A 15238-nucleotide genomic window follows, 5' to 3' on the forward strand; every position below is an offset into this window, starting at 1 on the left:
CCCGCCACCCCGCGTACTCGCTCAGGCTCCCCTCCCCAAGTCACGGTCCTCTTTGCGCACACAAGGTCAGCTCCCTGCAGTTTATCCTGCGACCGCCACTCCTCAATCCTGCGGCAGCGTTCTGGGGGCTGTAACCTTGAATTTTCCCAGCTTGGTGACACATTCTCTCTTTCCCTGCCGCCCGCCCTCCTGCGCCCCCTTCCCTGCCTTTCTAAAAAAAGCATTTCACCATCAACCACCACCCCAATCCAACCCACACCGAGTCTTCGCTCACCCCAACCCCCCCCCCCCCGCCCCAACAACTGCAAAACAGAAAACAAATCCCCAAACCCAGGCAAAAAGCAGCTGACACTGGAGGTGACAGCGAGGCGAGCAAGGCCAGCACGCTTTTACTGCAAAAGAGTTAAAAGTGTAGATTGGAATGTAGCACGCCATGCGAACTTGAATCTTTCCCTATTTAAGGAGGACTGGGTTTGCTGTGAAGTCGCGGTGATCCAGCGCAAAGTCTGTTCCTGATCCATTGCATCCAGGGGCTCAGATGACTGTAAAATGAATAGATGGAATTCTTCCTTCTCAAGATTTTCTTCCTTCTCAAGATTTTCTTGGTCATCTCTGGGAAGTGTGTTTGAAGACGAAGTGATGATGAATTCTCCAATCTGTCTCAGGATGAATTTCACTCATTCATCGAGGCACTTCTTCACATATCCATGCAGTCGCCTATTCTTGGTTCAACCTGCAGGCTGGAAAACCCAAGTACTTTAAAAAGCCTGAGAAGCGAATGTCAAAGAATGAAGAAAGAGCAGACAAAGATGAGCTTCTCAGTGAAAGGCCTAAAATCAGCAGAAGTGGGCATCCAGGCTCCCAGCCAAACTACTAAAAGATATCTGCCAGGAATACCAGGAGAACTCTGTGCTCACCTTGATTGGCAAGAAGCACCATGCTGTGTTTTATCCAATCCCCAACAGAGGGTAAGATTAGAAGAATCCACAGTCTGGGACAGCAGACAAAGTTTGGCATCTGGCTCCAGTCATGGTGATCCTGTTCAAAGTCATCCCTTTGGAAAGTACTAATGGAAAGCGGCTCATGAAATCCCCACATTGCACAAACCCAGCACTTTGTGTCCAGCCACATCATAACACAGTATCAGTTAAGAAGCTTGATTTGTTTTGGCATACTATGTCAGGAGCAAGGTAGGAGCAGATCATTCTTTCTTGTAGCATGGCAGTCCACAAACCTGGCTTAGGGAATATCTGGCTTGAGTTAGATGGTCCTTGAGGCCTCTAATGTCCTCTGCCCTCACTGGGTACAGTGTTGTGCCCTCTTCCATTCACATGTCCACTGCCATGTGTCAGTCATGTAAATAGACATGGAGCTTTCATAGCTGGATAGGCTTGGGTATTTAAAGAAATACCACAAAGACATGCATTTTTTTTTCTCATGAGTACACACAGAGTAATCTACATCATCTAGTTTATCACACTTTACTTTCTGTGCTAGGCTATGTTTCTTGTGTCTAGTCATCTTTTCCCAATTTGGAATATAATTTTATTTACGAATAGTGAAACTTCTATTTAGTAATCTTTTTGTTAGCCTCATAACTAACAAGGTTAGTGAACTTGGTTCAGGAATCTAGTGCTATTGGAACCAAAAATAGAATTAACATTTTTACTATTGTAAAATGTATAAGATAGCCACTATCGAAGCATAATCTTACGTGGAACTAGATTTATTTGATTTTAATATTTCTATCAATACCTACTTTTGATTGTGCAATATTTGCTATAGATGTAATGGAATAATATTTTGTATGTAAGTGTATAATATTTTCCCAGAGTGACTTTGGAACCCTTTATAGTGTTAGTTTACTTGAAAGTAAATTCAGAGAGTTGCAGCTTTCCTTAAGGAACATTATAGTCAAAACCGGAAAGTGGGCTCCGCGCCCAATGGACCAGGCTGGGGCTGTGAGGTAACTATTGCAGCCAGCAGGAGCTGGGAGGCAAGGTGCCCGAGTGAAAAGGAGGCGGCGGCTGTAGCGGTTCGGGGAGAAAATCTTACTGCGCCTCTGTCAGCCAGAGTGTCAAGGCTGAGCTACAACAGCCCGCGCGCGACTGGGACTCCTAGTGGCAGGCAGCGGCGGGCGCAGCCCTGACGCACCTCCAGCCGGTGGGCGCCCCGAACGCAGGAAACAGGGGTCCTGGAGCGCGAGCGGTCGCTGCAGTCTGAGCAGAGTGCGCTGAGCCCAGCGGCTTCCTGCAGTCCCGGCCATAAGGAGGGACGAGGGGACGCCAAAGCCATGAGGTACCCACAGTCTCCAGATGGAGCAGGCTCGACCCTCGAGAGTCTGAGGAAGGACTGGGAGAAGAGCTGCGTGAGCCCGCTGCGGCAGGACACCCCGCGAGGCTTCTTCTTTCACCTCTGCCGCTTCTGCAACGTGGAACCACCGCTGGCCTACCTTCCGTAGTCGCGGCGCGGTTCCTCCTTCTCCCCAGCGCGCCTCTCGCTGAGCGCCCTGGCCGCCCTGGCCGCCTTTGTCTTTGCCCTGATGCTTGGCGCGGGGCCCGGAGCTGGTCTGCGGACGCTTGCATAGCCTCAGCCCTCTCTTCAGCGTCGCCTGTGCGTTCTTCTTCCTTACCTGCTTTCTGATGGGGACCTAGCGGGGGCCTGCCCCTGGCCAGAGCGGCGGCTCCTGGTGGCAACCGGCACTGCATGCCTGCTGCTACCTGGGGGACTTCTTGGTGTAGCAGTGGTGGTTTGGCTTCGCGGGGTGGGTGGTGGGTGGTGGGTGGTGGGTGACGGGTGGTGGGGGGGACGCGGCTGCAGCCCCGCATACACCCCTGGCGGGCAGGTTGTTGGCGCTGAGCTGCGCGGGGGCTGCTGACGCTGGCGCACCCTGTGCGGCTCAGGCACAGCATCCTGGTGCTGTTCTGGGCGCTGCCCACTGCCCTCAGGCCGCTGCTCTCCTGCCTAGTCGTCAGTCTGATGCCTGCTAGCCCTGGGGTTGGATCACTTCTTTCACCTCGGGGAAGCCGCTCATCATTCCTGGTTGGCTAGTACCGTGGAAGAAAAAGTGCCCAAGATCAGACCCTGGAGGAGATCCAGGTGCACATCGCTAGGAGAAACCGCAGCAGGTCAGTATGGCAGTGGCAAAATGCTCAGGAGACCTTCGTTGCCTTGTATTTCCAGAGAACAGATGATTCTTTGGGATTGGGACTTGAAGCAGTGGTGTAAGCCTCATTACCAGAATTTTGGAGGTGGAAATGGAGTTGATCTTTCAGTGCTAAATGAGGCTTGCAATATGGTATCAAATCTTCTGAGTGACCCAAGCCTTCCTCCGCAAGTCATTTCTTCCCTACGAAGTATGAGTGGCTTGATGAGTGCATTCTCTGGGTCTTGTAGGCTGAAGATTAATCCTCTCACACCATTTCCTGGATTTGGCCCTTCCTCTGAAATAGAGAATCCAACTGAGAAAGGAGATCGAAAACTTCACAAGGTTAAAATATAATTTTATCCCTATTGATAACATTTAATGATATTTTCATGTTAAAATTCCTTCTTTTTTTGGGGGGGGGGATTGAACTCAGGGGCACTCAACCACTGAGCCATATCCCCAGCCTTATTTTGTGCTTTATTTAGAGACAAGGTCTCATTGAGGTGCTTAGTGACTCTCTATTGCTGAGTAGCTTTGAACTCCTGATCCATCTGTCTCAGCCTCCCGACCCACTGGGATTATAGGTGCCTGTCATTGCACCTGGCTAAAACGCCTTCTTTTAAAGTTATATTATACAATTTCCTTTTGAAGTATCAACCTCTTTTACCTTTTATTGACCTGCATGGTTGAGGTTTTATAAACTCAAATAAATTCTAGATGAATATTTAGGTCGTTTAAAAAATAATATTGCTTTAATTAGGAGTTAGAGCTTGTATGGTAACAATTATTATTGCTATAGTTGTTAAGAAGTCTGAACAATAAATACATTTAGTTTTAGGCTTGTATAACAAACTAGCATTAATCTGCTGTACTCTTTAGAATCCAGAAATTGTTCTTACTGAACCCCAAACCATACATGATCATTCCAATATTCATTTTATGAATTACACAGTGTTACTTAAAAATAATTTTCATGAACCCTGTTTGTCCCTCACCCATTTAACCCACTGGAGATTGGGATAAACCAAGAGGCACTGATTTTTTCAATATTAGATATGGAATTAATTTCTCTTTATCAGTACTTCAAAATAGGATTTCTTTTAGGAAATAATATTGCTATTCTAAATAGGTATATATCATGCTTTTTTCAGAGTGCTTTTATTTGTTTTATTTGTTTATTATTGGTATCTTCACCATTATCTAAAACCAAAAAACTAGAAACATTTAAGGATTTTCTTAGTTCAGCTAATAACCCTATAGGTAAGAAAACTCAGAGAGAATAAACTTAACATTGGTTAATTTTGTCAATTCTAATAGTGGAATAGAACTTAGAAAAAGGTAAACATAGTTTTTGGAGCAATTTTTATAAGATAATTTCACTTTGTCCATATCTCAGCATTAGGGTTAGAAATGTTGAAAGGTTTAGTGAGCAGAATTAGAGCAAAAGGATTTGAAAATTATTAATCACTCTCGGGATCATGAATAGTTATGTGATTCTTTTTTTTCACTTATTTATTTATTGAGGTATCAGAGATTGAATCCTGGAGCTGTTAACCACTCACATCCCCAGCTCTTTTTTTAATATTTATTTTTCAGTTGTTCACAATACCTTTATTTTGTTTATTGTTATGTAGTGCTGAGGATTGAACCCAGGGCCTCGATACTGCTGAGCCCGAACACCAGCCCCAACAACCCTTCTTAAAATTTTATTTTGAGACAGGGTCTCCCTAAGTTCCTAAGGGATAAGTTTTTTAGGGCCTCACAGAGTTATGGAGGCTGGCTTTGAACTTGCAATCCTCTTTCCTCAGTCTCTGAAGCTGCTAGGATTGCAGGCGTGCACCATCGTTCCCAGCTGATTCTTTTATTTCTAAAGTTCATATAGTTGTGCCTGCATTAGTCAGAACTCTCTTAACGGTGGCACTTAACCATGTGACTTTATTTATTTATTTATTTATTTATTTATTTATTTACTTATTTATTTATCATTCTACCTCATAAGAAAAAAGTTAATCACAACATTTAAAATGGATAGCAGACAATAAAATAATTCATTAATGTATTCTTGAGTTAGTCTTTGAATGATGTGTTTCTCTTTCTTTGCATTTTCTATTGAAATTTGTTGCTCCTGATAGTACTTTTAAAAGTAATTCTTTAAAAATCTTAATCATAAAAATCATATAAATAAATAAATAAATACATAAATAAAGGGATTGTGTCCATCTACAACTAATAAATAAATAAATAGAGGGTGTGAACATTTAAAGGAAAAAAATCATATTATAGCAGTATTATGTTTGTTACTATGTTTTCTATGTAGAAAAAAAAAAGAAAGTGGACTGGCTATACTGGTTTAAAATAAATCCCTAAAAGAATGTAGAAACCGCGTACCATATCTATGTTTTTTAAAACTCAATAAAGAGTTATAAATGATGCCTGCACAATTCCAGGTAGGTGATATTGTTTCTGTGTGTTTTGGGGGTTAATGAAATGTTTCCTTTTTATTTTTATTTTTTTAAAGACATTTTCTTTAAGTAGGTGAGAATTTTACTTCAAATCAGTGTGTCAAAATACAGATGCCTTTGCATTAACAATAGTTCATAGTAAAATGTCATTTAAAAAAGCAGCATACAAAAAATGGCCTGAAATTTGAGCTGCCACAGATGGTGGGTCATTTCCAAATTTGGCCTGGTGGGAGGGAAAATGGCCTGCAGATAGCAAGTGACAGACAGTTATATGATGGTGTTATATAAATGTGGTATTTAATACATTGCTGTGTCTATTATTATCATTTAAAAAAGTAAAATATAAAATTACTCTTTTGACTCAAAAATCTAGGTATTTACTAAGTGCTTTTTGTCCTGATATTTTCTTGATATAGTTTTAGAAATATGTTTAGATGTCATTTAGTCTGATTTTAAATAATAGTATTGGATATCACTCATTTGGAAACATTATGCTTTCTTTAAAATTACAGTATTGCATTTACTATTTCCATGCATTTAAGAACTAAAGTATTAACAATGATGGTTTGGGGAAAATATATTTTCATCAAAATAAAAATCTCATTAACACATGACACTTAATTTGATTGACAGCTGTCTAGGTGGTAACATTTTTATGGTAGGCTGTATATATATATGTTGGATTGACTATAATTGCATTGTAACTGTGCTTTGAAAAATTAAGGCTGGAAGTAAAGTTTTAAAAAGTGGGAAAAAAGATTATATTATATTATTTATTTGTATTAGTTTCTCAAGACAATACAATGATCTTGACATATCATACATTTGATTCAAATGGGGTAGGAATTCTCATTTTTCCACATGTACAGATTGTAGGATCACATTGGTTATACAGCCACATATATACATACAGCAATACTAGTGTCTGTTGTATTCTGCTTTCCTTCCTATCCCCTCTCCCCTCCCCTCCCATCACCTTTCTCTACTCAATCTACTGTGACACATTTCTCTCTCTTTGTTTTCTTCCCCTCACACCATCATATATGTAATTTTGTATAACGATGAGGGTCTCCTTCCATCTTCCATGCAATTCCCCTTCTCCCTCCTATTCCCTCCCACCTCTATTCCCTGTTTAGTGGTAATCTTCTTCTCCTGCTCTTCTTCTCTATTCTGTTTTATGTCACCCCCCTTATATCAAAGAAGACATTTGGCATTTGTTTTTTAGGGATTGGCTAACTTCACTTAGCATAATCTGCTCTAATGCTATCCATTTCCCTGCAAATGCCATGATTTTGTTATTTTTTAGTGCTGAGTAATATTCCATTGTGTATAAATGCCACATTTTTTATCTATTCATCTATTGAAGGGAATCTAGGTTGGTTCCACAGTCTAGCTATTGTGAATTGTGCTGCTATGAACATTGATGTAGCTGTGTCCCTGTAGTATGCTCCTTTTAGGTCTTTTGGGTATAGTCAGAGAAGGGGAATAGTTGGGTCAAATGGTGGTTCCATTCCCAGCTTTACAAGGAATCTCCATACTGCTTTCCAAGTTGGTTGCACCAATTTTCAGTCCCACTAGCAATGTACAAGTGTACCTTTTCCCCCACATCCTCGCCAGCACTTGTTATTGTTTGACTTCATAATGGCTGCCATTCTTATTGGAGTGAGATGTATATTATTTATTTCTTAAATATTTTATGGAATTTATTGCTGAAACTATTTGAAATTTTCATATTTACTTTTTTTCTATTGATGTATTTACTGTCCAATAATTTTTTTGGAGCATGTACTTTGTGTTAGGCATAGTTATAGTCTTTATCATCTTAGTGAACAAACTGGACAAAAGTTTCACCTTTCATGGTGCCTACATTCCAGTAGTGAAGAAAAATAGTAAATAAAACATAATAAGAGGAAGTTATGTTGTGTGTTAAGAGATTACAAGGGCTGTCAAAATAAAGCAGCATCAGGATGATCAGGAGATGGGAGGCAGGACAGGGTAGAGGAGAAGGGCAGGTTGAGATTGTAGATAGGATGGCCAGGGTAAGACTTATTGAGAAGGTGATAACTGATATTAGACTTGAAATAATGAACTGTGGATATCTGGAGAAAGAGCATTCCAAGACGAGGAAACAGACAACCCAATAGGGGATCAGCCTGGCTTCATTTCAGAACAAGCAGGAAGGCACTTTGGTTCTTCCAAAGATTTAAGTGCAGGTTTATAAATGCAAGCATAATAGTTGTAGTTGTCTAGATGAATGTTAGGATTCTTTAATAAGATATTTTTATTTGTTGTTTTATGGCCTTTTTTTTTAGAGAGAGTGAGAGAGGAGAGAGAGATAGAGATAGAGAGATAGAGAGAGAGGGAGAGAATTTTTAATATTTATTTTTTAGTTCTCGGCGGACACAACATCTTTGTTGGTATGTGGTGCTGAGGATCGAACCCAGGCCGCACGCATGCCAGACGAGCGCGCTACCGCTTGAGCCACATCCCCAGCCCTAGCCTTTTTTTCTATCTTGGGAAAAACCCCAATAGCTCCACATGTAATAAATTTAAAAAGTTGAGTATTCATTTTTAAAATGTAGCTTTGTAAGTAGCTTTTCAAAAATATAGCACATACATATATCAAAGTATATTAAATATATGTTAAAGTAATTCTTTGGCCTACATGATCATATAATTAGTAACTTAATTATGTTTTTAATTTTGTGGGCCAGATAATTGTTTTTTATTCCATGAATGCTAAATGACTAGAAAAAAATATATGAACATTCAATTGTTATGTAGAATGCAATTTACTATAGTATTTAAGCAATTAGTTGTTCACTAACTGTGATATTTAGAAGTGTGTAACTTCTAAATTGAAGTCCTATAAATTGAAGAAATTCAGTAGTTAGAATTTTTTAAACATATGATTTGGAAGAAATCACTTCAAATGGCTTAATTTAACCTACTTTTTGTGAGTTGTTTTAAATGGTATTTGACTAGGTGTATTCTGTTTCCAAAATGCCTGTTTTTGTCACTGTATGATCATTGTTTTATAATATAGAGACACACTGCTTTGAGTATTTGTGTGATTGAACATTGTAGAGAAAATCACATTTTAGACACACTTTATAATTTTTAGTGTCCAGATTCGTATATTTTTCTGATCACTTTAGAGTTAATTATTTCTTTTTAAAAATACTTTTATTTTATTTATTTATTTTTTATATGGTGCTGAGTATCATACCCAGCTTCTCACATGTGTAAGCTCTGCCATTAAGCTACAGACCCAGATCAAGAACTGATTACTTCTTCACCTGGTCTACCATGGCACTTTATGCATATTTCCATGATCACCTTTCATTATATATTTTAGCTACATAATTTCTAGCCTGTCTGCAAGTTGTCTATCTTTGTATCCCTACAAGGTGCTGAAATACTGACATGGCTCCTGCAGCCTCACAGCCAGGTCTCTTAGTCCCTCCCAAGAATCAGCAGTGAAGCAGTAGACTGGCCAAGTGGCAGCCCTGGTGGGTTCCAGCACTGTAGCAAGCAGGTGGAGCCTGCCATTCAGATGTGGCAGGACTGAGGTGCCTTAGGCCAGTGTCAAGGTGAGCTGGGGCAAGTCAATCTGTCACCCCACAGCAGCCTGGCCTGCACACAATATGATCCTTATTTTATTTTGAATTTTTATGTTCTTTTCAGTTCTTCCTAATCCTTATTTTTTATCCTTTACTTTAAAAAATTCTTTTTTTTGAAGAATCATATTTATTCATTTCTTCCGCACTATGAATTTAATATCAACTCTCTACCAGACACAGAGGTAGCCATTTTCAGACTTGAAAGTGAACCTGATACATAAAGACTCTATTTTAGAATTAATAGATAAACATTGCTTATTTAGCTAATATTTACTGGTTGCCTGTTATGTGCTAACCATTATTGTGGAAATTGTGGATAAGTTAGTAAAAATAACAAAGTCCATGTCTCCATGTAGGTTACATTCTAATGGAAGACTACCAGAGTAAGGAGGTAACACTTAGCTATGAAGGTTGGTCAAAAACGGCCTTCCTAAGAAAGTCTTATTTGAGCTAAAAATTAAAGAATGAATAGAACCAAAGAGAAAGATTGGTTGAGGACAAATCATTATTAAGGATGGGAATAAACTTAATATGTTTCATGGACATTGGTTTGTAGTTTTTTAGGTGGAACAATTTAGAAATTTGTTACTGTTTCCACTTTTTTTCAATCAATAGTAAAGTGAGGACACTGTTTGTGAAGTTTGTGGGAAGAGGTAGACAGTAAAAGGAAACAATTTGAGGAGAGAAAAAATTGAAGATTGATATTGTGAAGTAATAACTTCAACAAAAAGAGAATATACAAGCCAGGGTAGTGAAGTAGGATTGCTAGGCAGTGTTGAGGGGCTCTAAAGAGGTTTGTTAGTCAACAGGGTTGTATGGATTATTTTCATCTACAGGCACAGGTGTGAAGAAGGTAAGGGTTTAACCAGAAAAGATTTTATAATGTTTTATTAGTGCACTATAGTAATAGATAGAAATGGAGTCCATTTGACATAATCATACATACATGGAATACAGTTGGTTCTAATTCAATCCCCTCTACTTCCCCTTTTCATTCTCTCCTCCCTCCCCTCCTTTTCCCTTCCTCTAATATTCTGGTCTTCCTTCTATTAATTATTGTTTATATAATTAGTGATTCATAGATATATAGAAAGGTGAAATTCACTGTGGTATATCATATATGTACATATCAAAATTTGATTGATTTCCATTAATCATTCCTCTCCTAACTTCTTCTTCTATTCCATTGATTTCCCTTCTATTTTGATGAAACAATCTACCACATTATTATTATTAATTTTTGCCTTATTTTTATCTAGCTTCCACAAAAGAGTAAAACCATTTGAACACTGGCTTTCTGAGTTTGGCTTATTTCACTTAGCATGAAGTTATTTAGTTCTACTGTATATCAGAAAATTCTTTAATTTCATTTTAATAGTTATTTTTTTAGTTGTAGTTGGACACAATACCTTTATTTTGTTTATTTATTTTTATGTGGTGCTGAGGATCTAACCCAGGGCCTCGCATGTGCTAGGCGAGCGCTCTACCGCTGAACCACAATACCAGCCCCTAATTTCATTCTTTTTTTTATGACTGAGTAAAACTCCATTGTGTTTGTACACCACATTTTCTTTATTCATTCCTCTGTTGATGAGCATCTGGACTGTTTTCATAACTTGGCTATTGTGAATCACATAGCTATAAATATTGATGTTCTTGTATTGTTATTAGTATACTGATTTTAGTTATTTGGGGTAAATATCAAGGAGTTGTATAGCTGGGATGGTGGTCCTATTTCTACTCATTTGAGGAATCTGTATACTGCCTTCCAAATTTGCAGTCCCATCAACAATATGTGAATATATCTTTTTCTCCACATCCACATCAGCATTTATTATTATTTGTAGTCTTGATGATTGCCATTCTAACTGGAGTGAGATGAAATCTCAATGTAGTTTTTTAAAAATACCTTATTTCTGATCATTTTGCTTTTCATCAATATATTTTTAAATACTTTTTTAGTTATACATGGACACAATATCTTTATTTTGTTTATTCATTTTTATGTGGTGCTGAGGATCAAAACCAGTGTCTCACACGTGAGAGCAAGCGCTCTCCCACTGATCTACAACCTCATTTCTCAATGTAGTTTTGGTTTGCATGTCCCTGATTGCTAAGGATGTTGGACTTTATTTTTTCATATATTTGTGGGCCATTTGTAATTCTTCCTTTGAGAAATCTCTGTTTGGTACTTTTACCTGTTTATTGATAAATTTTTTGGTGTTAAGTTTTTTAAGTTCTCTCTCTCTTCTGTATATTAGTCCCCTTTTGGATGTGTAGCAGGCAAAGAGTGTCTCTCATTGTGTAGGCTCGCTATTCATGCTCTTAATTGTTTCCTTTGCTGTGACATCTCATTTATTGATTCTTGGTTTTATTTCTTGAGATTTAGGAGTCTGGTAAAGGAAGTCAGTGCCTCTGCCCATAGGTTGTATCACAAGATTAAGGAGGTGGTTGGGGGTGAGAATCTACTCCTAAGTCTTGGGTTACCAAGACCAACATATTCTGGGTTGAGTGCATTTTGTGGGGTACAAAGTACAGAAAACAATTTATTATAGGAAAACAGCTTTTATTTCAGTTTTTCAGAAACAGCTCTTGTAACAATTTTTAATAGAAAGCAGAAAAATGGAGTCTTAGACCTGTCTATGATAGATCTTGCTTCATAATTATCTTACCTCATTTATCAAGATCTTATATCTATAATGTATATATTTTTTACTAATCTATAACCCTTAACTCTTATTGGTTGTATTTATCAGTTCACACCACAACAATTTGATTCTATTATCATCTGATAGAATGAAAGGAATTATATATATATAAATACAATAAAGGAATGAACAAATTTTTCAATGAAATAATATTTGAAAATTTTCCACACATTAGGAATGAGATGGAAATTCTATATGAGAGGCATTAGGACCCCTAATAGGCAAGATAAAAAAATGCTAAGACTGGCTTTGTGTACTTTAGAAAAATTTCCATGTGCTGCTGTAAAGAAAATGAATAGACTTGTTGATTGATAAAATATTCTATAGATATCTGTTAGGTCCATTGGATTAAAAATATTTTTTGAAGGGTCTTAGTTTATGTGTGGATGTCCTATTTATTGGTGAGAGAAGTATGTCACTGAAATCATCCAGAATTATTGCATTTGAGTCATTTGAATCTTCATATTGAGTGGAGTTTGTCTTATGTTCCTAGCTGCACCAAAATTTGAAGCATAAATATTTGTAATTATTCTATCTTGTTGTTGGATGATTCCCATAATCAGCATGTAGTGACTTTTTTGTCTCTACCAGTTAATTTTGAATTGAAGTCTACTTTGTCAGATAAAAACTAACTACCCATACTTGCTTTTATTCTTCATTTGCATGGTATATCTCTTTACCTCCTTTCACCTTCAGCTTATAGAAGTCTTTACCTGTAAGGTGAGTCTCTTACAACCAACATATGATTGGGTCTTGGTTTTCAATCTATTTTGCCAATCTATGTCATTCAATTGAAGAGTTTAGATCCTTTCATTCATTGTTGATATAGAGAGGTGGTTTTTGTTTCCTGCCATTTTGATTTATTTCTAATTGTTAATTCAGACTTGATTCTCTTTAATTAACTATTTTTCTAAAAGATTCATTCCATATGCTGGCTATGATATTTATTTTTAATTTCTTCTGCATGAAATGTTTTCTTGAATTTGTTTTGTAATTTCTGGCTTAGTGGATATGAATTTTTTAACTTCTGCTAATTATGGAAGGTTTTTATTTCATCTTCAATTCTGAAGAATAGTTTGGCTAAATAAAGTAATCTTGATTGGTTCCTGTTATCTTTTAGGGTTTAGTAAATATTACTCTAAGCCCTTCTGGTTTTTAAGGTATTGATTGAGAAATCAGTAGAAATACTAATAAGTTTATCTTTAAATGTGACTTTCTTTTTCCTTTTGTGGCTTTTAAAATTCCATCCTTATTCTGTATGTTATGCATTTTTTAAAAGAAATTATGTTTCTTGGAGAGAATCATTTTTTTATCTTGCCAATTAGGGGTCCTAATGCCTCTCATATAGAATTTCCATCTCATTCCTAATGTGTGGAAAATTTTCAAATATTATTTCATTGAAAAATTTGTTCATTCCTTTAGACTGTATTTTGGTACTTTCTTTTACTTCAGTGATTCTTAGATTTGCTCTCTTAATATTATTCCAGATTTCTTGAATAATCTCATCATTGTGTCTTACCATCTTTTCTTTACTGTTGACTTCATTTTCAAGATTATGTACTTTGTCTTGGAGGCCTAGGAATATGTCTTCTTTGTCATCTAATCTATTGGTGATGCTTTCAACTGAATTTTAACTTGATTTATTGAGTCTTTTATTTCTAGGATTTTTCTGTTTCATTCTTTCTTATAGTCTCTTTATTCTGAAATGATCTTTCATTTACTGCATTTTTTCTTAATTTATTCCTTACATCTTTGTTACTTCATTGAACATTTTAACTTGAACTTCCTAAATTATTTCTCTGACATTTTCTTCATTGTTATGTCATTGGGATTAGTTGGAGTGTTGTGGGCTTTGGGGAGCTTGTTTCTGGCTGGGATGCTTACTTTTCTACTTTTATGCAAGGGAGTATTTAGTGAACTTCTTTCTATTAAGTACTTCAGTCTGTGTTAATATTCAGGTATTGATACTTCCATTCAACAAGTATCCTCTGCTGTTCCCAGTATTAGTATCACTGAGAGAAACTACTAAGCCCAATTAGCTGCAATCACTTTACAGCAAAGCTATGTACTCATAAATCTTAGAGTAAATATAAATTTACTTTTCCCCATAAATCTTAGGGGAAAAAAACATAGTGAAAATGTTCTTCTACGTTCCTCTAATAAGGGTAAAAATGTACAGTAATTTTCTTGAAGTGGTTGAGAATTTATCTAGCAAAGATAGCAAAATTACTATTACACTATGTAAGGATTAAAAATAGGGGGGAAGAGAACAATGGACAAGGGGTGAAGAATAGAAAAATACAAAGATTTAAAAAAGAACAAATGGGGTGGGGTTTTAGGCAGGAGCAGTAATGTAAGATGGGAAAGAGAGACTATGAAGAACAAGTATAAAGCTGATAATAATAATAATAATAATAATAATAATAATAATTATTATTATTCCAGTTAACACTTAAAGACATCAGAAACAATATATTCATTGAGGGCTGGAGTGTTGAATAATAGGAGTACATCTATCAACTAAATATGAAAAGTAATATCTGTAAGATATTACTTACAGATATTAAGATAGTTTCAGATATTAAGATGAAGTTCTCAGGAAAAATTGAGGCAGAGATTCCAGTGAATTTAGAAGTTCCTGCACGCTGCTCAAAGGCTCCCTAAAAGAGGTGTTCCTGCACTTGATGAGAAATGCAACTGGTTAGAGCTACATCAACAGAAAAAAGAGCATAGAGTGTATAATGAATAATAACTGAATATGTGAAGTCTCAAGCAAGTAGCACAAACTGTGTTTGATTTTCATTTGCAATTGTTTTAATCCCTATAGGGCAAAACTAAATGTAATCTGAAAATTCAAAGCTTTCCTGTCAGCAAATCATTGAACAAAAAAGAAACAAATTTGGAGGGCAAGGTGGAACTGGTGCAAGAATCAATCTTGCCCATATCCAAAACATCCGCTGAAAAACTTGGTCAGAATTCCAGTCAATTTGAACATTAATGCAAGCTGCCAAAATGTTCCCCCAATCAGGTGCATGAGCTGAATACTGCAAAAAGGGACAAAGCCAGAGAGTACACTGAGAACTGAGTCTTTGAAGCTTCAAGCAGCTAGCCTAAACTGTTCTGGATTTCCAGGTCAAAATGCATTCATCCTTGTAGGGAAAAAAAAGAAACTGAAAATTCAAAGCATTCCTGCCAGAGAATTCTTGAATCTAGAAAGACCAAATATTGAAAGGCAAGGTAAGACTGATGAATGACCAACTTTCCCAGTATCAACAAAATCTATAGGGAAATTCATGC

At 37.1% G+C, this 15238-nt stretch overlaps 2 pseudogenes; both read left to right on the forward strand.

Moving 5' to 3' along the window:
* Positions 1 to 357: 357 nt before the first annotated feature.
* LOC144367376 (nuclear factor 1 B-type pseudogene) lies at positions 358 to 1716 on the forward strand (annotated as a pseudogene).
* Positions 1717 to 2149: 433 nt separating this feature from the next.
* On the forward strand, positions 2150 to 5975 carry LOC106145064 (cGMP-inhibited 3',5'-cyclic phosphodiesterase 3B pseudogene; annotated as a pseudogene).
* Positions 5976 to 15238: the final 9263 nt, after the last annotated feature.

Source organism: Ictidomys tridecemlineatus, chromosome 10 (assembly GCF_052094955.1).
Source record: "Ictidomys tridecemlineatus isolate mIctTri1 chromosome 10, mIctTri1.hap1, whole genome shotgun sequence".
NCBI lineage: Eukaryota > Metazoa > Chordata > Mammalia > Rodentia > Sciuridae > Ictidomys > Ictidomys tridecemlineatus.